Source organism: Mustela erminea, chromosome 3 (assembly GCF_009829155.1).
Source record: "Mustela erminea isolate mMusErm1 chromosome 3, mMusErm1.Pri, whole genome shotgun sequence".
Taxonomy (NCBI): domain Eukaryota; kingdom Metazoa; phylum Chordata; class Mammalia; order Carnivora; family Mustelidae; genus Mustela; species Mustela erminea.
In genome coordinates, this window is record NC_045616.1 from 122,613,782 (window position 1) to 122,636,632 (window position 22,851).

A 22,851-nucleotide genomic window follows, 5' to 3' on the forward strand; every position below is an offset into this window, starting at 1 on the left:
CCAGGGTGGCCTACCAAGGAGCAAGAAAGACGGGCCCAGACTTCAAGGGGTCTGCGGAGTTAGGTGCAGGAGTGAGAGGGGCCCCGAGGGGCACTTCGCCACCAAATGAGGAAATGCAAATTTCATGAAAGGGGAAGGCCAAATCCTGAGCACCTTTTGCAATCAAAGAAACAGCCCCTCCATCTCATTGTTTTCTGTTCCCAAATCTGAAAACCTCAGAGCAAGATCAGGGAGTCAGGTGTAGGCTTCAAAGGGGCTGGGGATACCCTCTCCAAAGTTGATGTAAAATGTTGCATATCTGGGGCACCTGGGTGGCTCAGTTGGTTGAAGAGACAACTTTTGATTTCGGCTCAGGTCATGATCTTAGGGTTCTGGGATAGAGCTCTATGTCAGGCTCTGTCTTCAGCGGGGAGTCTGCTTGGGCATTCTCTCTCTCCCTCTGCCACTCCATCCCCCATCCCACCCCACCCCAGTAAATAAATAAATCTTAAAATAAAAATGTGTGGGGCGCCTGGGTGGCTCAGTGGTTAAGCGTCTGCCTTCAGGTCATGATCTTAATGTCCTGGGATCGAGCCCTGCATCGGATGCCCTGCTCAGTGGGGAGCCTGGTTCTCCCTCTCCCACTCCCCCTGCTATGTTCCCTCTCTCGTTGCCTCTTTCTGTCAAATAAATAAATAAATAAAGTATTTTAAAAAAATGTTGTGTGTCTGTGTTTTCTCAGGAAGGGGATTCCTAAACTGTGCTATATTTGAAAAGTCATCTATGACCAGAGCTGAGTAATACTTACACTCCCATTGCATTGATAGGTGAATCAATGGATGGAAGATCCTCCATCAACCCTTTCATCAAATATTTACTGAACCTTTAAGCATTGAGCCCCACAGTAGGGAACCAGACAGAAGGTCTGGCTCGTATGATTGCTGATGGCCACAGGGAGGGGAAGTGGAGACACACACAGACAACAAAACACACAAGCAGGAAATGTTCTGGTGATGGAAAAGACTGTGGAGATGCAGACATGAGCTCACAGGATGGTTCTGAGGGCCAGGGAAACCTCTCTGAGGAGTAACAATGTTGCTGGGGCTCCAAATGCAAGAAGGAAGCAGCCATGTAAAGGTCAGAGGAAGAGAGTTCTAGGCAGAGGGAACAGCCAGTGCAAAGGTCCTGATGGTGAATGAGCTTGGGGGGAAGGCAAGAGGCTATCAGGACAGGAGTGTGAGCAAGAGGCAGAGATGGGAGCAGGTGAGGCCGGTAAGACAGCTCATGTAGAGCCATGCTAAGGTGTTTAGGGTTTATTCTGGGGGCAGTTAGAAGCCACGGAGAGTTTGGAACAGAGAAGACAGAGGTACTAATAGGTGCAGATAGTACCCACCTAGAGAATCTCCAACTTAGAATTCCTGATGGAAGGCTCAGCATTCTGCCCCTGGCGCTGCCTCTTCCCTAGGCTGTCCCGACTCACTCCCTCTGTGCTCTTAGTGGAAAAGGAGGACATTTAGAAAGGATCTTGGTGGTGGGGTTGCCTCCTGGTCCACCGCAATAACTGAGCTCTCTATGAAAGGGCCCTACCATAACATCAGGCCCAGAGAGGGTAAAGGACTTACCTAAGGCCACACAGTATATTCATGGCAGAGCAGGAAGTAGACCTAGTTACTCTCCAGGCTGTGGTCTCTCTGTAGGTCCACATGCTCTGGATTATCACAGCCTACTCTGGTCCTAATAGTTAGCCATAGGCCAGGGCCAGGCTGGGGCTCTGACAGGGGGTGGGTAGGGGTTTAGAGTCAGAGAGAAGGACAGACAAAGGAGACCCAAGTGATCCTGAAAAAGAAGCTCAGAAAATGACCAGAAAACTCCATAATTCCTCTTGTATTAAAAGTTAGTTATATAGAAAAGTAGGAAAAAATCCAGCTATTGTCTTAACCCCCCAAACATAGCCATGGAGGAACAATGTGGTGTGTTGTTGATTTGGAGTCTGTTTAACATAACTCTCCCGTCTACTGGAAAACAGCAGCATAGAAAGAGCTAGACCTCTGGGCCAGGTGGCCAGGCTCTTGTCCTGGGTGTGTGACCTATGCAGTCACACTGGGCCTTGCACTTAGGAGGGCCCTGTGCTTGGATGAATGTCCTGTAGTCACCGTTTAAAAATTCTTAATAATGTTTGAACCCACGGCCCCATGTTTTTGCTGTGTGCGGGGCTTGCAAATTAAGTAGCAGGCACGCTGCATGGCTGAGGTGAGAATACATCTCCGTCTCTGCTTGTTGTGTGACGCTGCCCATGACTTTGTTTCCTAGCGTGGCAGCCAGGTGATAAATGGGGTACCCTGCCAGCCTGTTGTGAGAAGTCCGTGAGATCAGCTTGAGGGAGCCTGTGGGCAAACAAGTGTCCCCTAAGGCCACGTTCTGCTTCTTCCTCTGTGGCTTTGCTCATTTCCTTCCCTCTCGCTGGAGTTCAACCTTGGCCCTGTGTGGCGGGCGGGGAGGAGGAGCAGTGGTCCCTGCCCTTCCTGGACTAATTCAGCGCCCCCTCCTCCAAGAAGCCTTTCCCAGGATCTGTGTCTGGAGAGACCTTCCCTGAACCCCTTTGGCACGTTGCTGGAGTCTTAGGAGACCCGTTTCTACTTTGGATTAAGATAACTTGGGTCCTGGGATGCTTGGGTGGCTCAGTGGGTTAAGCGTCTGCCTTCGACTCGGGTCATGATCTTCAGGGTCTGGGGATTGAGTCCCGTATCAGGCTCCCTGCTCATTCGAGAGTCGGCTTCTCCCACTGCCTACTGCTCCTCCTGCTTTTGCTCATGCACACTCTCTCTCTTTCTCTGGCAAACAAATTTAAAAAAAGAAAAAAAAAACTTGAAAAAAAAAAGAAAAAAAAAAAGAGAACTTGGGTCCAGCTCCTTCTTCCTCCCCAACTACACTCTCAGACCTGAGATCTCATAAAACCAGACACATTCCAAAAAAAAAAAAAAAAAAATTAAAAATCAGGAGACCAAAACAGGATTGGCAACTATTTTCTTTTGATAAAGACACTTTAAAGAAGGCTATCGTTGATCATAGCGACGATTTCCTTAAAGAGAGTACTTTTTGACATCAAGCAAACCAGGAAGGGCATAACCCCTGAGTTAAACTGAGTGAATGGAGCTTTAGGAGCTCGGCTGTTCTTCCTCTCACCTTGCCACGGTCTATGAAATCTCTCCCTCGGAGCCCACTTGGAGCTCTTCCCCATCGGTCTCTGCCTGGTTCTGCTTACGAAGGTCCTTGGCACAGCTCCCTGGGCTCTCAGGCTTCTCCCCCCAGACCCCAACAGCGGTGATTTTCAAGGGGTTATTTTTTTTTTCTCCTTGAAAATAACAGCAGGGTCGGTGGATTCCAAAAAGTGTTATTAATCCTTAAAAAAATTCCACGTTCCCACCAAAATGTGGACATGCTTCGAAATGTTTGTAGTGCCTCCCTTCCCGTTCAGCTTTCAAGAAGTGAGGACTTCAAAGGCCATTTCCTGGCTGAAATAAACATTGGGGCTGGAGGTAGGGGAGAGAAACATGGGCTTGTTGAGTGGAAAAGAAAATTGTATTTTTCTTCTAAAAGGCATCCAGACCCATCACCGTGAACACGGCCGCTGGTCTGGAGGACAAGGGCCGGGAGAGTATGTGGGCTGGGATGACAGGTCCCTTTGCCTTTGTGTGTTCCTTGTGGGGGCAGGGGTGAGCCCGAGTGAGTCTGTGTGCAGGGACCATTTCAGTGACTCGGAGATGCTTTATCGGTTGAGCTTAAGAGCTTGACTCGGGAGCCTACTGGCTTCTACCGCCGCACAATTGCTCAGCAGCTGTGACGCTGTAACTTTCCCTGCCTCGGTTTACTCATCTGCAAAGTGGGGATAACAGCTTTGTGCGATCAGACCGCATGTGTGATTGTGTACAACAGCACCAGGCACTGGATGGTAAGTACTAAATAAACGGTAGCTGTTGTAATTACTATCATTTATGGCAATGTCCAGAGGGCAGGATGGTCCTCTGATTCCCTTCTCCAGGGTTCTGCCCAACATTGAAAAGATCCACGATTCTGGGGCTTCTGGGTGGCTCAGTTGGTCAAGTGACTGCCTTTGGCTCAGGTTATGATCCTGGAGTCTCAGGATAGAGTCCCCACATCGGCGTCCCTGCTAGCGGGGAGTCTGCTTCTCCCTCTGCTCCTCCCCCTTCTCATGTTCTCTCTTAAATAAATAAATTAAATGTCCATGATTCTGACTCCCAACGCTATCCCACGCTATCCCAACACCGCCCAACACTATCCCACTCCCTCGTGACAGAGCACAGCTGGATTCCCTGAATTAGGAGAAGGCCCTTGGCTCAGTCACTGGCCCCAGAAAGCCCGGTCGTGGGGCTGTGGAAAGGATGGGCTCTTCGGCCAGTTACAGAAGGCTTCAGTGTCGCGCCCCTGTCACAGAGCCCCTGCTTGACCACCTCCTGAGACAAGTGTCAGAGGGAGGCACTGTAGGCCTGCTGTTCTTGCTCCTGTTACTGCTGTGGTTGTTCTTAACGATTGTTGTTGTTATTATTATTGTTGTGGTTGCCGTTGCTGTTAAATAGAGCCTGCCTGACAGCGGCCTCCCTGGATGGCCTCCAACACCACCTAGGGTCAGCTAGGTCCTGACTTGGTAGAGAAGCGTGGGGTGGTGCCCCGGCCACAGGCGGAGGACAATCAGAGAGCCATTGCCGCAAAGGCAGGGGAGAGAGGGCAGCCGCTGCGTGCTGTGGCAGGGCAGGGGTCGGGGAGTCCATCCAGGGCCTGCCCCCCCAACCCTGGCCAGAGTTAAAGGGACCAGCAAGGGAGTGCCCATGGAGAGGTCAGGCAGCCGAGCCCACCGCAAGGCAGAGAGCAAGGATCTGTCATCTAAGTGTGCAGGGAGAGGCCCTGGGTTGACTGGAGGAGGGTGTCCAGCTGGGTAGCTAAGGAGCAAGTCTTCTTAGGAAAGCAGGCCAGACCCTGGGGCTGCCACAGTCCACACCAGGGAGCCAGTCTCCTCTCCCCATCCCCTCATTGACCACTCAGGTCCCTTGTCACTTCCTCAGAGAAGCCTTCCCTAATTCTTCCCCACCCCCCAGCCTGTGACCTGTTCCAGGGTCACATGGTGTCCTGCTCTCCTTCACTGTGCTGACTACAAGCCTGGTTTACTGTTTGGGTAAAATGTTAAATTATCTCTTCCTTGGAGGATATAAGACCCAGAGGAGATGGCCTCGCTATCCCCTGGGCTCGGCTCCACGCCTGGGCCAGAGCCAGCTGGCAATAAATATTGGTTGAACAGATAAATACAAAAAGATATCGCTTAGCAACAGCAATGGTGAAAAAGAAAAGGCATTTTAGGTGATCTTGGCTGAATTCACGGACGTAGGTAGCATTTCCTTTTTCCTTCCTTCCCTCTCTCCTTCTCTCCTCCCTCTCTTCTTTCCACAGCATATCAAGCACCTACTATGTGCCCAGACCTATCTTGGGCACTAGAGTGCTGTGCTGAAAAAGACAGACAAGGTCCCTGAGATTAGAGGGCTTATATTCTAGTGTGGGAGCCTGGGGAAAAGTAAGCTACAAATAAGTGTGTAGTATGATTTCTGGTAATAAATGTTTTAGGGAGAAGCAGTCTCAGGGCTGTGTGTCTGCTGGTGGTTTCCGATAGGCTGGAAAAGGCAGGCTTTGCCGAATGCTAACAAGCAGACTGAGGTGAAGGGGAGCACCATGCAGACAGAGTGGGGGTGGGGAGGACATGGGGGACATGCCTTCTGGAGGAGGGCACAGTAGACGTTCAGGCCAGGTGGTGAAGACAACCTTGACTTGTTTCAAAAGAGGGCTGGTTGTTGAACTATAGACAAGCAGACCGGAAGGGCTTTGGTCCCGGCCAGCCTCCTTAGTGATGGAGAGAAGAACCACAAAGAAGGAAAGGAACTGCCCAGGCATGTTAGTAGCAGGGCAAGAAGCAGAACCAGGAGTCCTGGCCTTTGTCTGAGCTCCAGCCATTGTGTCTTTGCTCAGCCCATCAAGATCCGGGGCCTAAATTGCCCTAAAAGCCCCCTGCGGGCTAGAACCATACAGCAAGAAAGGTGCTGGGGCCTGCCAGAGACTGCTCAGGTGAACACCCTCATTGTACAGAGGAGGAGACTAAGGACCCGAAAGACAGGGGCCATTCCCAAGCCACACCGTGAGCAGAACCAGTGGGATCTCCCAACAAACCAGACCCATCCTTTCTGGAGTCTAACGGAGCACTAAAGATCTAAGGCTAGGGGATGAAGGCAGGAACAAAGGCCCAAGAGCTAAGAGGGGGACACAATGGTTGCAATGCACTGTGTGTCTGTATGTTGTGGGGGCTATTTCCTTATGGTGATAATCAAATCAATATTAATGAGCGTTGATTCAAGTTTACCATGCATCAGGCACCGTGCTGACTTAACTGCATTGCCTCTAAATTTAATTCTTGCAACAACCATATGTGGTGGCAACCTTCTCCCCACTGTAGAGGGGAGGAAACAGACTTTCAGAGCCAAGGAACTGAACTAAGGAACAGGAGAAAGAATGAGTTCATGAGAAACCCTGGGAATGGAGCAGGTGGGGGGCTGAGGGCCCAGCCTCATGCATGTCTAATTAGCAGGGTTGGTGGAAAAACCACAATTTTGGTAATGCTGCCCAGCTCAGGTGAGGGGCTGAGAGGGAAGTCAAAGGCTAAGGGGCAAGTCTTCCCATTTGTTTATGGGTTTCCAAGCTGCAAAGCCCCTTCCTATTCCCTGCCCTATTTGGATCTCATGAAAATCTGGTTAGGGGTGGGGCACGTTTTTCCTCATCTTACCATAAAGAATGATAAGGCCTAGGAAAGGGGAATGTCTGAGGTCACCCTGGAAGCTGCTGGCAGAGTCCAGGAGTCCTGGTACCTGGATCAGAGGCTCCCATTCACCTTCTCCCTCTATTTCTATGCCCCCTTCCACCTGCCAGCAAAAACCAGAAGCCAAAGGCCTTCTGACTCCTAGTATTATGGGTTGAATTGTGTTCCCCCCAAAAGTCCCAACACCAGTACCTGTGAACATGACCTTACTTGGAGATCAAGCCTTACAGATGAACTCATAATCCAATATGGCAGACCCGTAAGGAAAAGACCACACAGCATGGGAGAGGCAGAGATCAGACACCTGTGTCTGCATGCCAAGGAACACCGAGGGTGGACAGTGGCTATCAGAAGCTAGGAAGAGGCGAGGAAAATTCAACCCAGCATGTCAGAGGGAGGATGGCCCTGCCAACACCTTATTTTAGACATCTAATCTCCAGAAGTATGAGAGAATCCCTTTCTGTTGTTTTAATCCACCCAGTTTATGGTACTTTGTTATGGGAGCATGGGCAAAGAAATATGCTTGGTCTCCAATCTTTCCAGCCAGTATGCAAAGTGACCCTCAGAATCAGGGGAAGGGTCCCCGGTCTTCAATGCACAGGCCAGGAGCAAGGCCAAGGCAGGATTTCAGGAAGCAAGGATCACCCTGATAATTTAATGCTTATCAACTTCTCACTATGTGCCAGACACTGTTCTATTGCTTTACAGATGATAACGCACTGAACCCTCCCAGGGGTTCTGTGAGGAGTGGAGCCCTATCTCAGTCTCCATTTGAGTACTTGAATACTCCTATGAGTCCATTCCAGAGAGGCAAAGTGACTAACCTAGGATCACACAGCTGGTAATAAGCAGAGCGCAGATCCAAACCCAGGCAATAGGTATTTACCATGATGTTGGCTTTGGCCAGTATGGAGGTGAAGATCATTGCTGCTAGAGGGAAATGCATAAGCAAAGCCCCAGGAGAGGGCAAGTCAAGGGCATTTTGGGGAAATGGTTGGTTCTCCAAGAGAGTGATCTCAGGGAAGAAGACATGGCTTCTACGGGAGCACAAAGGCTTGGACTTGGCCAGTGTCCACACAGCACAGGGGATAAGGCTGTGGGCTCTTCAAAGGGGGGCAGGATCTTCACCATGATTTCGGGTGGTTTGCCACGTTAGTCAGAACACTTAGATGCCGCAGCAGTGAGTGAGCACCCAAAACTCTTGATGGCTCTTAACATCAGGGCTTAGTTCTTACTCCTGCTGCATACACACTATGGCTCCTTCTCTCTGGGACCCTCACTCAGGAGAAGAGAGCTTTGGAGGGCACAGCAGTGCAAAGTCCCAACTCATAATATGGTACATTCTGGAAACAGCTGTGGTCATGTGGTCCCATCTCACCACAAAGGGACGGGGCAGCATCTCTTTCCTCATGCCCCGGAGGCAGAAACCCAGAAATGCTTGGTGGACAGCACGCAGGAGAACCGCGTAGCTAAGCTGTCCCGAATGACAAGAAAGCATGTGGTGAAGAGCTGGTCTCCTTTCAACCCCATTTAGCTTTGAGGTTCTTTCAAGGAGGAACCTCCCTTGGGTACTAGCCTATCACTGGCCCCTTTCTGACATGCGTTTATCTCTCTCATCCACTGAGAGCACCTTTCAGGTTCAGGTCTTTGAACAGCAACAGTATTTTTAGACTTTAGTTAGAATTTACTGACATTATTTGATTTTTGTTGCATTTATTTTTGCCTTTGCCCAAGATGGGTTTTTCATTAGTAGTAGTAGTAAGTTTCCTTTGAGAACAAAATTAATTTATGTAAATAAAACACAACAAAAAAAATTAGCATGAGCTTTAGAGTCACACAGAAGGCCTGAGTTCAAATCTAGATTTTTTTCCTCTTAGTAGTTCCTTGACCTTGGGCCTGTAAGTGAACCTCTCTAAGCCTCAGTTTCCCCATCTGGAAAATGGCGGTACCGTGAATGGCTGCATCCTAGGATTATTGTGAAATGTTGGTCGAGCTGTTACCACACTCCTGACCCCTGACAAGTTCTCAATGTTTGGGTGTTATCTAGCTGGGTGGCCCTTCCCCTCCCTGGCCTCAGTTTCCCTGTCTCTGAAGTGGGTTCAGGAGATGATCTATGGTAGGGCAGGCTGTCAACCTTACTTAGAATAGGCAAGGAAGATACAGGTCATCGGTGTGACTGAACTTTGGGAGGTGAGGAAGGACCCAGCGAGCCTGGCAGCCACCTCCCCTCCCCTGTCCAGGTCCTTCCTTGCAGGTCAACACCTGCTGGGCCTCTGGCTGACAGCTGTGTTTTCTCTTCTCAGCCCAGGTCTTCACCGTGAACAGCAGAGGTCGGGTGACCTCCATCCCTGGAAACCCTCACCCCAGGGGCCTGGGCAAGAAAAGGCTCCTTGTGTCTAGGGTAGATGTGGACTCTGCATTCCTCAGGACCAACTATCAAGGCAGATTTGCTCCGGGATTGCAGCTGGAGGGCTCGGCCCCCCGCCAGAAATAGCCTCCAGGTGGCTTTGCCATGGTGTCTCTGTTCCAGGAGAGGCTCACCTCCACGGGCCCTGCTGGAGCTGGGAAGCCTCAGAGATACAGCAGTGGGGACAGAACTGAGGCTGCCCCCTTGGGGAAAATGGCCAGCCTCTTGCCAGCTTTAGTCCTGATTCAGGCATTGGGGTGTCCTGCCCTCTAGGGAACCCTGGCCTCCAGAAGCATGGAATCGTGTTTTGGAGAAAATGAACATGTTTTCACATGGCTTGGAAGGCTGTGACACTCCCTGTCCTCATCTCAGCCGCTCCCCTTCTCAGAGCAGCACCACGCCCCTCCTTGACGTGCCTTCCCCAACAGACCGTCTCCTGGCACCTGTCCTCAGCCTAACTCTCACCCTGGCCTGGAGGCCCTCCTCCTGCCTCCTCACAAGGCTGGTTTCTTCTCACGGATCCGCCCTCACGTCTCTACACAAACATCACCCTCCCCAGAGATGCCACCTGGCCACCCCATCTACGTGAGCCCCCTCTCCCAGCCGCCCTCAAGTGTACAGCTGCAATTGTCTTTCTTATTATACATTTAACTTTGAGCGGTCTCTCTTCTCCCCGCTAGAATGTTAAGTTCTAAGATGCAGGGACCGTGACTGTCGACATCTGTGTTTTCTTGGCCTTTACCATGAATGTCAGCTAGCAGGTGACCTCCGCTCCCTGGAAAGCCCTGTTCCCAGCTCTGTCCCCACCTGGAGGCGGTCAGTAAATACTGGTTAAATGAATGAAGGAGTGAATGGGTGAGTGCACACAAGGGGAAAGCCAGAAAAGACCCCGGACAGTATTTACGACCTTAACGATCACTCCCAATTCTTGAGTGTCCTCTCTGTGTCCTGCCCTGTGCCAAGTGCCGCACATACATCGTCTCACTTCATCCTGTTGCTCCCCTGTAGGGTTAAGGAACCGGCCAAGTTCACGAGTGGTAGGAGGCCAAGTTGGGGCTCCAATCCTGACCCAAGCTTGTCTCATGGCCACGCCTGTGCTCTTAACATCTCCCCTACACACGGTGGTGGAGAGTGACTTGCCCGAATTGAGGCAGAGAGGAGATCAGGGAATCTTCTCACTGCGTCCCCCACAGCCTCTCCCAGCCAGGACAGTGGCTGAGGCCTTTCACCCGGGGTTCCTCCGGAGAGAGCATGTAGGGTCAGCGTCCAGCTCCTGGGCAGCACAGAGGCAGTTGGGGATTCTCTGAGTCATCCGAATCCCTGAGGCCCCTACAGGTCAGCTCCCAGGCTGTCAGGCCGTGACCCAAGGCCACTCATCTGGCTGACTCTGTCGCGTCTCGCCTCTCTGGAGAAGGTGCCAGGCTCACCGAGGCACAAGGCAGGGCCTGCAGATACAGCACGGCGCTGTCAGCCCCCAAGAATGCTGCTGACTCACGGCAGCCAGGCCGACTGTGACTCAGCGTGGCGCAGGCACAGCCCTTGGGAGGGGAGGAGAGGTTCCTGGGTGGGAATGGAGGCCAGGCCCCTGCTCGTGGCCTGACACGCGTGAGGGCTCTCTCCAGGAGAGCAGTCATCATCTTCGAGCTTGGTGACCCAGACAGCCCTTCCCTCCGTGGGCCTCGATTTCCCTGTCGGTGCCTAAAGCTGAGGCCCAGAATGATCCATGATGGGATGTCATCTCCCACTAAGACAATGAAAGGGAACAAGAACCAGGAGGTACAGGGCCTTGAGTGCCCCATGGTGGGGGAGACTCTGGGCTGGACTTTGAGGGGACTGATGCCCTGGAGGAAGAGTGGGGGTCCTCGGCTCAAGTCTCACCCTGAACACAAACTCACATGTGACCTAGGTAGAACCACTTGCTGCCTCTGGGCCTCAATGACCTCATCCATCGATGGCCAGCTCGGCGGGCACAGTGGACTGACACTGACTTGACTTTCGTCCACATCATCCCCTCTGCTGAGGAATCCGTGGCCACTGTCTGCCTCCTGATCCTTCAGGGGCCTGGTCAAACGCTGCTTTATCAAGGAGCCCTGCAGAACCTCCTATTCAAAATCCAACTCTCCCAGATGTTAAAGTGATGACATGAATCTACATTTGATTACACAAAAAACTGTACAAAATATATTAAGCAGAAAAAAGCAGGAGACAGAATAAAGTGTATAAAATGCATTTTGATCCATATATATGTGTCTATAATTGGAAATGCAGAGAGAAAAAAAGGCCTAGAAGGATATATATAAAAATGTTAACCATGACAATCTCTGAGTCATGAAGATTGTGGTGATACTTATTTTTCCTTAATATTTTTCGAGGCTTTCTAAGTTGTATGCAACGAGCATGTTGCTTTTATAAACAGAAAGACATTAGAGCTTCATTCCGATTAAGAACTTCATCTCCCCTTCCCCTATGTCTGTGTGGTCTTTTGCCAATCATCCTCTCTGTGGCGTGCACTGATTTCCTGGCGTGACTGGGTGCCTGGCCCCCCAGAGCCTCTCAAGACGATCAGGGAATGGAATCAAACAGGCTGCCCAGTCATTTCTTGTGGGCGTGTCTTCTCTCCCATGAAACTGAGAGCCCCCTGAGGAGAGACGGCACCTGCAGCGGGTGCCCCTGTAGGGAAAGCCCGTCGTTGGAGTAGGACTCAAGAAGCCTGAGTGTTGGTTCTGGCTATGGCCCTAAAATATTGTGTGTATTTTTTTTTTTAAAGATTTTATTTATTTATTTGACAGAGAGAGAGATCACAAGTCGGCGGAGAGTCAGGCAGAGAGAGAGAGAGAAGCAGGCTCCCGCTGAGCAAAGAGCCCGATGCGGGGCTCGATCCCAGGACACTGAGATCATGACCTGAGCCGAAGGCAGCGGCTTAATCCACTGAGCCACCCAGGCACCCCATATTGTGTGTATTGATGTAAGTCGTCTCCTCTAGGTCTCATTTCCCGCACCTGAAAAATGAAGAGCTTGGACTCATGATCCCTAAATTAGTGTTGTCCAGTAGAACTTTCTACAATAATGGAAAAGTTCTATGTATCTCTGTTGTCCGATATGGTAGCCACTAGCTGTTGAAAGGTGCTGATGCCATTTAGAAACCAAATTAATTTAAGTCTACGTGGCCATACGTGGGGTGCCTGGGTGGTTCAGTCGGTTAAGTGTCTGCCTTCCGCTCAGGTGACGATCCCAGGGTCCTGGGATATGGAATCCCGGCTCAGTGGGGGGTCTGCTTCTCCCTCTCCTCTCCCTTTGCCTCTTCCTCTGCTCATCCTCTGTCTCTCTCTCTCAAATGAATAAATAAAATACTAAAAAATAAATAAATGGCCATATTTAACTAGTAGCCACCAAACAGATGGTGTAGTTCCAGATTTTCTTTTAGCCCTGCTGTTTGGTGATTCTTTTATGAAACTAAGGTTTCATTGTCTCAGAAGAGGGCTCTGTTTCCCACCTCTTCAGGAAAGGAACTTCCCCCAACTGCAACCATGTGACTCCAAGGCGAGCTGCCCTGTCTTTGTAGATCCCACCCCTAATCCCTGTTGACTGGCCAGGGTGGGCACGTGATCCAAGCTAAGCCAACTAGAGCTGCTCTCAGGGACTATTACATTTTATGGTCATGAAATGAGTATGACCTTAAATTAACTTTCTAAAGGTGAGGGAGCAATTCAACATTGGACGACCACCCCCGCTTCATTCAGAAACCTTTTCATCACCTCCAGAAGAAACCCCACAGCAATTAAGCTCCACATTTCCTTTTTCCAATTCCTCTGACAACCACCAAATTGCATTCTATGGATTGTCCTCTTCTAGCTATTTCCCACAGATGGAATCAGACGATTCACGACCTTTGGCATCTGGCGTCTTTCCCTTGGCATATTGGTTTTGAGGCTCATTCACACTGAGCATGTCTCAGTAGTCCATTCCTTTTTTATGGCTGAGTGATATTCCATGGCATGTGTTTACCAAAAGTTGTTTACCCATTCATCCACTGAAAGATGTTTGAGTTGTTTCCACCTTCTGGCTATCATGAATAGCGCTGTATGAATATTTGTGTACAAGTACATGTTTGAGTTCTTATTTTCAATTTTGGGGGGCATACAGTTAGGTATGGAATTGCTGGGTCTTAAGGTAATTCCACGTTGACTTTTGTTTTTCACAGTGGCCGCACCATTCTGAATATTCCCACCAGTAATGTGTGAGCTCTCTGGGACTTTATAACTTGGGCCAAGGAAGGGTCTGTGAGTGTTTTCCTGGTGAGCCTGGAAAAATAAAAGTGACAGCTACAGAGGGGGCAAAGGTGAAAATGGGAGAATGTAAGTCCCCGCAGAAGCCCCATTCTTCTTCTTCTTCTTCTTCTTTTTTAAGATTTTATTTATTTATTTGACGGACAGATACCACAAGTAGGCAGAGAGGCAGGTGGAGAGAGGAAAGGAAGCAGGCTCCCTGCTGAGCAGAGAGCCCGATGCAGGGCTCGATCCCAGGACCCTGGGCTGGGTCCCTCAGGTCATGAGCCGAAGGCAGAGGCTTTAACCCACTGAGTCACCCAGGCACCCCCTCCTTCTTCTTCCTCATGGCTCCATCAGTCAAAAAACTCCCCTTTTTTGCATTAAGCAGGCAAGATGGGTTTCTGTCTCTCCAAGGGTCCTGATCAATCCCCTTTTCTGAGTGCCAAGTCCAGAATCTTGATGAGTCAAGTTGTACTTGAGGTTGTTCTAGAACCCTCCGCATGGTGAGCCCCTGAATCCCTACCTGGCTGCTACAGACGAACCACCCTGTAGTTTCCCTCTGCTTCTGCCCACATCCTTAGCCAAGAGCCTCAGACAGATGCCTAAGAAAAACAACCCGAGTGGCCGGTCATCTGATAAGAGAAAGGAGGCTGGTGGTAAGTGTAGGTGGGAGGTGGGTTGCAGAGGAAGAGGGAGGGCTGAGTTCCCCTGAGGACACCGTGGGGCAGGGAATATGGAAGAGAGGCTGGAGGCCAGGCCAGGGGAAGGAGGAGGAAAAGGTGGAAAGAAAAACCCAGCAGAATCGCCAATGTTTAGATGGCCTTTCCAGGGTAATTGAGAATGTTCGCCTGGGGCCAAACATGAAGGCAATGTTCCTTCAGGGTCTGAGAGGAAAGAACTCTGATTTGGTTTTCTGGGCTGGGGGAAGGAATGGAAACTGATGAGGAAGGGTGGTTTGGGGGACAGGGTTCAGGTCACTCTACCCCTTAAAACCTCTAGAATCTTCAATTTGAGATCTGGGCCCATAGAAGCAGAGTCCAGCCGGTTGTTTTCTAAATATGATGTGGGAGAGCACACACAGATAATGGGAGGAGGCCCTTTTGGTGGAGGTAGGGAAGTCCTAGCTGCAGACAATGAGAGAAAGTTCCAGATGGTGGGAGCCGTGTAGTTCTTGGAGGGTGGGGGGCAGGGCACCGGTGTCATCTAAGGTATACTCCTGGAAAGAAAATGGAAAGATAATCAGCTCCTCCTTCTTGCAGGATTAACTGGATTTTTCCTTTTGATTTGTGTTAGTTAGAATGCACGAAACATGGGACTTCACACATGGTTGTTCTCACTGTGTGTGGTGTAGCCCCAGGTTTGGGACACACACACACAGGTCTTCTGATGACTGCTGTTCCCCATGTGGATTTGTTTACTTGGACTTCCTTAACCAAGTTCCATGCTGTGGGGCTTAAACCACAGCAATGTATTGTCTCCCAGTTCTAGAGGCTAGAGGTCTGCGATCAAGGTGTTGGCAGTATCGGTTCCTTCCGGGGGCTGTGAGAAAGAATCTGGTCCAGGCCCCTGTCATGGCTTCTAGGGGTTTGCTGGTAGTCTTCGGTGTTCTTGGCCTTCTAGAAGCATCACCCTGATTTCTGCTTTCATCTCTACCTGGGGTTTCCCTGTCTGTCCATCTCTGTGTCCAAACCTCCCCCGTTTTATAAGGTCACCACAATTATATCAGATTAAGGCTCCTTCTAAGGGTCTTATTTTAATTTGACTACCTCCAAGAAGACCCTGTTTCCAACTAAGGTCTCATTCTGAGGTACCGGCAATGAGGACAACAACAGATCTTTTCAGAGGGATGCAGTTCAACCATAAGCCACAAATAAAGAAGGGAAGGCTTATCTGCTTACAATCGTAGAGGCCTGATCATCGGAAGAACTGTCTATAGCCTCGCTTCCAGCTTCCTAGATTTCAAACAAGCCCTCCTGTCCAGCACACACAATTCTGTTGTGGACAGAACCTGTTTTGGACAGGTTCATGGCACCATGTAGCTCGGAGCCTTCATCTCTGTGTCTTTATGCCAGGTGAGTGGGCTCGGGAGACAGCAAGGGGTCCTTCAGGACGTTCCTAACCTGAAACAGCTGACTGAACTATATGCAAAACCTAGACGGCTGCCAGATGCAAACTAAAGGTATCACCAACTCCACTTCTTCTTAGCCAGATCCCCCAAATTCCACAGCTACTCTCAAGGCACTGGACAAAAGGAAGACCTGACAGTAAGGAGGGCAGCATGGAAAAAGTGAGTGATCTCAACTGATTGCAGTTCAAATGCCTTGTGTAAGTCTTATAGAAGCACGTGACCATGGCTGGGTCCCTTCCCAGGGCTTAGAGAGGGGTCAGTGCCAGGGAAGGGTCTGCATGCTTAAACCATACTAGCTTCACAGTCAGCTTGCCTCGGGATGGGCACACTCTCTCCTTCGGAAAACCCCCCACAAGTAAACAAGCACACCAAAACCCACAAACATTCATTCGAGAAAAACGCACTCATCTATTATATGTCAGACTCTAGATCCAGATGAGGCAGAGACAAACAAAGCAAGCTGAGAGCACATCCAACTTCTAGACATCACAGCCTCCCCAAGGGGCCCAGCCCTGGAGAGACTGGTCTCTCCCAGGGGCTGAGTCATCAGATGGAGGAGAAAAACTTGTCTCAGCTTGGGCTGGAAAGTGGGCCTTTTACTTTGAGAAGTGTAGTGAGAGATCCCAGGAGAAGACATCTCCTCTTGGGATAATCCTGAGGCTGGAGAGCCTTTAATAATCAAGTTCTAGCCCAGAAGGAGAGGCTATCCACTCAGCCTGGAGCATGGGAGCCAAATCCCCCAAATCAGACCCCCAAAACAGACCACACTGTTCCCAGGAAAACATCCCCTGTTGGGAGTGCTAGAGCTGGGGGTCTAGAGTCTCAGCCTCTGTGTCCCACTTCTTGCTTGGGTCCAGAACCTTCCTGCTTTGACCTAGGATAAGCAGAAACTCATGAATGCCCCAACCATACCTTCCTGACAGTGACTAGCCAGTCCCAGCTGCCTGTCCCAGCTCTTGGCCAGCCTCATTCTGAACTATGGTACCCTGACTCATTTGAAGGACACGTACTTTGGCGATGTCCCCCTCTCTGAGTCTCAGTCTCTTCCTATGTCAAGTGGGATGACAGTGGACCATTAGCTCACCCCAAGGGCTGGGTGGTTAGTCTTGCCCATCCCTGCAGTCTCAGCCCTGGGAAGTAGTAGATGGCACATAGCAAGTGCTCAGTGTTTGTCCTGTGAACGAACGCAATGGAGAGACCCCTGACCTCAGTGTGGAGGAGACAGGATATTTGCAATAGCTGGTACTTGTTCAGTTGTAGGTGACAGACACCAATGCAACCTGGCGCAAGATAGAAGGTCTGTACCCATTCCCATTGCCAAAGTCCGCAGAGAGTTGTTTGTTCGGAATTCCTCGGCTCAACTGACAATATGATGAATCTGTCTTCACCTCTGCACTTGGCCTTCCTCTCTGTTAGAGTTGGCCCCTAGAGTCAGCCTAGAGTTAGGCTTTCAGTCCAGCAGCAAAGAGACAATCTCGTTCTCAGAAATGCAAACAAAACCTCAGAAGTGAGTCTCATTGGACTCCCTTTGAGCTGGGTCCCCTCGTCTGTCCCTGCACTAATCACTGTGGCCAGGGACATCTGATGCTCTGATTAGCCAAGCCTGCCTCGGAGTGGACCCACCAGGAGGAAGGAGTGGCTCTGCACAGGGAAATGCAGCTTCCAGCACCAGGAAAGGGGAGAGGGCTCCACGGCTGACAACGGGCACCCACCGTAGCACTCGGCAGAGGTCTGAACATTTAGGCCAATCTTCATGTCTCCAAGCCTCAGCCTTCTCGCGTGTCCTGGGCAACAAGAACAACATTGACAAAAACCCTGCCCTTCTTCTCATCCTAGAGCTCTGGTGGGGTCCGAATGAGACTGTGGTTAGAATAATGACTAACATTTCACTGAGGCATCGCGAGCATCTGGCCCTGTGCTAAGTAAACTCTTTACACGTTTATTTTAATATTTACAACAATCCATTTTACGGACGAGAAGCAAGCTGAGAACAGTCACTGGGCTTATACGTTGTCACAGAGCTCGCAAAGGAGGAGCTGGGGTTTAAAGTTTAAAGCCCTCGAGCACGAAGCTATATATAAACTGTAAATAATTTTACAAGCTTAGGGATTATTAGTAAGGGTCTGTACTGTTAATAATAGTAATTTTTTAAAACCCTGAAAGGGAAACTCAAATAAATTCAAACAAATGTTTGTTTAGCACCTACTATGGGCTGATCACTCACGGGGTGCTCAGAGGGAGACACATAAATAACTGTGAAACAGGCAGACTGTGATCTAAGAGAGCCATAAACATGCCCCAGGGGAGAGTGGGGTGCAGGAGATTGACTCCACCTGGGGAGGGGTGAGAGGAGGGGACCTGGAAAGATCTCTTAGAAGAGGTGGGATTTGAGCTGAGCTTTCAAGATAAAGGAACTTCGACCAAGGAAGGAAAGAGAAAATGAACTTTATAAGCTATCTGGAAGGATCTGAAGAGCCAGTGCAGAGTTCCTGGGTAAGAGTGAAGCATGTCTATGCAAAATAACTCTCAGACCAGCAGGAGATTCATAGAGTGATTGACTAAGCAGAGCGCAGCCGTTCCCATGGAAACCGAGGCAAGCCTCTTCCCCGTCATTAGTGAGCATCCCTGGCTTGGAGCTGTCTAGCCAGGGCCAGGAGGCAGCGGGGGCTGGGCTGCACTGTCCCTTAGAAGAAAAGCCCTGCAATACAGCTGCCCTGGGAGACAGGCTCTTGTTTCACAGGGAGACAGAGGTGACAGGTGATATCTGTTTCTGAGAAGTCAGGCAGCCAGGGGAAGCCTCTGCCTCAAAGGACTTCGGGGGATATCCCCAAGCTACTGGAGCAGGCACTGGGACCTCAGGGAGGGGATGCAAAAGGCAGGGATCAAGGCCAAGGGACACTGGGGGCCAAGCGGTGGAGCTCTATCCTAGATGCCAGCATATGAGGCTGCTTCTCAGGACCCCTGGGGAGTGCCAGGGGATTCCAGTGCACTGAGAGAGCTGGGGTCCAAGCACCAAGGGCACTGGAGGAACCGGAAGCGAAGACCCCAGTGAGAGGCTGGAGGGTCTCTAACAGGAGAGGGAATAGTGGCACATTCAGTACAACAGCCCTTGGATCCCAGACCTGTGTTCAAATCCTGCTCTGACACTTCCTAGCTGTGTGAGGTTGGGCAAATTACTTCCTCCTTCTCTGCTTCTCAGTTTCTCTATCTGGAAGATGCAGGTGATGGTAATAATTTTACCTGTGTCCACGAGAATTCGGTGAGATGATGTCATCACGCATGGTATGTGGTACATAGTGAGTATGTAGGCTATTATAGCATTATTACTACAGACTGTGTATAGCTAGCCATGGAAAATTCTGGAAGAGAAAAAGGGCTTGATCAAGGGAATGCAGATTTTTGTCCCTGAGGCTATGGACTTGTAGGAATAAACTCCAAGTATTATAACAATAGAATTTAAATATAGTAACAATAATAACAACAGCTATCTTTTCATGAGAGCTTATAAGGCACCAGTCTTCATGCTCAGAGAGGCTCATGCCTTGTCTGCTGTAAGCCTTACAACAACCTTATGAAGTAGCTACTATAATTATTCCTGTTTTACAAACAAGAAAACCGGGGCACCGAGAGGTCGACTCAGGTAGCTAAGTCACACAGCTAGCCAATGGCAGAGCTGGGCTGGAACACAGCCATTGGCTCCCGGGGTCTCAACCGGGCACTCTTTCCTTCCCTGAACCTGGGGTGGGGGGACGCTAGTGGGCAGCCGGGCAGCCTCACTTTTGCGAGCCCCTCCACTTATCTGGATCTCAGGGCCCCTCACTTTCAGTCTCACTCTCTGGGACTTCACCTCTTTCTCTGAAAGTCCCACCTGGTGTGAGCGTGTGAAAGAGAAGCCAGCTGACCAGGGAGGACGGAAACCTCTGGACATCAAAGTGGGCAGAGCCCCGGATGGACGGGCTGGAGGCAAGCCTGGGTCCCGCTGGGCTAATTCCTCCCAAGGCTGGCAGAGGCCAGGCGGGAACTTCTGAGAAGGTGGAGAACAAGTCCTTTCATACGGCCTCCCTTTGAGCTGGCCTCGAGGTGGGGCCGGGGTCGGGTGGGTGGAGGGTGGGGAGTGTGCGGAGAGGCAAGGCCGCAGTCGAGCTGGGCAAACAGATTGGGCAGCGGCTGTGAGCACAGAGCGCCCATTGTGGACCCGGAGCTCTGCTTTCAATAACCTGCTCGGAAGAATGTTTCATTGAGCGCCAGAGAAAGGAGCCATTGAAATGCCCAGGACTGGGGCCCCGTGAAGGGTTAAAGGCAAGGGACCAGGGTGCCCTGGCTCTTGGCACTCGCGGTTCAGAAGTCTGATACGGGGATCCTGATGCTAAAACAAGGGGGACTCGGTGAGACCACCAAGAGGACCGGAAGCAAGGGTCGGGAGTGTGTCTCCCTGCTCAGAAATACAGAAGGAGGTGTACCGCCATCAAGAGGGAAAATGCTCTTCCTCCTAGAACCATTTTGTCCAAATAATATCCAGCAAGGACTGGGTCTTGGATGCCCCTCAGCCTGCCCCCACCCCTACCCCCGGAGAGAGTGGCTTCTCTGGGCGGTCAGTCGTCTGTGGGCTGCACCCAGCACGGCTTCCTAAAACACCTCTGACCTCACCTAGGATCGTTCATTCATTGTAACTAACGAGGCACCAGTCAAGCGTGGGAGTTAAAGTGAGAACCTGTGGCCACTAGACTGGAGGGCGAAAGAAACCTGTGGAATTTTCTCTGGGGGAGGCATTTTGCAAATAGAGAAACTGCTCATTAGGAGGAGACGGTCTGATTGTTGGAAAGGATGCCAGGAGCCGAATTCTGGGCTCCCACTCAGTGTGCTGAGTGCCACATCCCACACGCCCCACGCCCTCTCAAGCCCCAGGAGCTTGCAGGGCTTAAGTGCGAGGAATGGAATACTGGCCTCCAAGGGCTCTGAGGAGAGGCAGGAGGCCGTTGAGCCCGGCCTGCTGCTGGGGAGCCCGACCTCCGGCACCTGGGCAGAGCTGCATCCTCCTCAGTGCAGAACCGCTGCCTGAGCCTGAATCTTTGGGGAAGGTGCTCTCCAGCTGAAGCTGAACCTGGGCTTACAGCAGGAACCACTCAAAGTAACCAGTTTTGATAGAAACCTTAAAACATCGCGGATGCCTTCTCCAGCTTTCTTTCTTTCTTTTAAAGATTTTGTTTATTTGACCGACAGAGATCACAAGTAGGCAGAGAGAGAGGGGGTGGGGAAGCAGGCTCCCTGCTGAGCAGAGAGCCTGATGCTGATGCCATCGATGCTGATGCCAGGCTGGATCCGAGGACCCTGGGATCATGACCTGAGCCGAAGGCAGAGGCTTTAACCCACTGAGACATCCAGGCGCCCCTTTCTCCAGCTTTCTTAAAAAGAGGATCTTGAACAGAATTTAAGTGCCGAAGGGTGACCCCACATTCCCTTCTGTGGCATGGCCATGATTTGGTGGTGCCCGTGGACATAGCTCTTTGCTTGGGCACCAAATGGCCCTAATCTCCCCCGCTTTGGGGAAATTCACTTGTCTGATTTTTATGTTTATTCTTTTGTTTCTCCCTGACACTTTCACTGTGAATCTGTATTACTACAAAACAGGCAAGTGCCTCGAGCCACCGTCTACTTTATTCCCTCTGAACTTTCTCCAATATTCTCAGATTGGAAACACAGTCGTTAGTCTTGTAACTATTGCATACAAAGCAAGAGTCAGTAGGCCTGGACTGGGGAAAGGCTGAAGAGCTCTACTCTGAATTAAGGAATTGAATTCTAAGACATTTTTGACTGTCCAGACGACTTCTGTGTTATCTTTCCAGTCCTTGACTTGGCCCAGTTTACACAAATTGACCTCCAGAGGACAAGAGCATGCATAATCTGTGCAAAAGATCTTTGCCAAGGTCAATTAAGTCAGAAGAAAATATTATCTGTACTGAGTTAATTTTAGCTCAAAAATGGCCAAACATACACACACACCTACACCTACACCACACACACAGCAATGAAAGACAAAGCCACAAAACGGACCCACCCACTTTTTCACTTTTAGATCTCCGCATCCCAAACAGTTTTCTATGGGTAAATAATCCAAATCATAACATTTTCAAGTTGGAAAGAACTTTCAAAGTCCTTCAGTTTTGCTCCCCATTTCAGTTCAGAATCTCTATCCCTTCTGGGCAGATGGGCACTTTTTGCCCCTTTTGCCTTGTGCTAGTAACACGGAGCTCAGAGCTTTTTGAAGTCCGGCGGGAAATAACAGCGCTATACCCCCACCTTGTCTGATCTGCGTTCTGTGAGCAGGTGTTAGGTTTCTGGTCCTGTTTTAATGCAGCTGCTCTTTGTGGGTGATGGGGAAGTGTGCACCTGTGTGAAGGAGGGGGTAGATCTCCCCACTCTGTAGGGGATGGATGTTTCTGCTGTTATTCACCTCGGAAACAGGTAGGTCCTGAGACAGAAACTGCAAAGGCTAGCTTGGCTCAAGAGGGAACTTCTGTTTCTCTGAGACTTATTTTGGGCCTGAACTTGAGACATTTTCGAGTTCTTGAATCCATCTGGTTGGCAACAGGGCCGATGGACATTGTCTCAGGGAAGAAGGCAGGTAGGCATCCTGTAGGGAACATAAAGGGAAGATGAGTGAGTCACGTCTTAACACCGATACGACTTGATTCACGTTAGTCCTTGCTTATTCCCTGCCCCCCTTCCCCTGCCCCGGCATCCTTAAGCCTTTGGAAATGTTCGGCCTAAGTGTTCCAGCCTGGTCCGGCTGTGTAATGGCATTCAGAGTTGCTGGCCAGTGTCCATTTGCCTAGAACGTTAGAGGGGAAAGATGTCCCCTGAGACCACCATGGGTTTGGGGGAGTACTAAGGGGCCCTTAAACAAGAATGCTGGGGAACATGAGCTGGGCCCCAGAGTCCCACCTACTCCTCTCCATGTGCTGATTCACCCATCACTGCCATCCTTTTATTAAGAAAACCGCCAGATTTCCTACAAAAGTAATCCCTTAAATTGGCCTGAAATCTGCCTCCCGGTAACATTCAACCACAGGACTTAGTCTTCTCCTCCTGAACCGCAGAGAACAACCATCATAATCATTCACCTTCACGGAGTACTTACTCTGGGCTGAGCACTTTCCTGAACACTGTACTGTGTCTCGTTTATATTATCATCCCATTT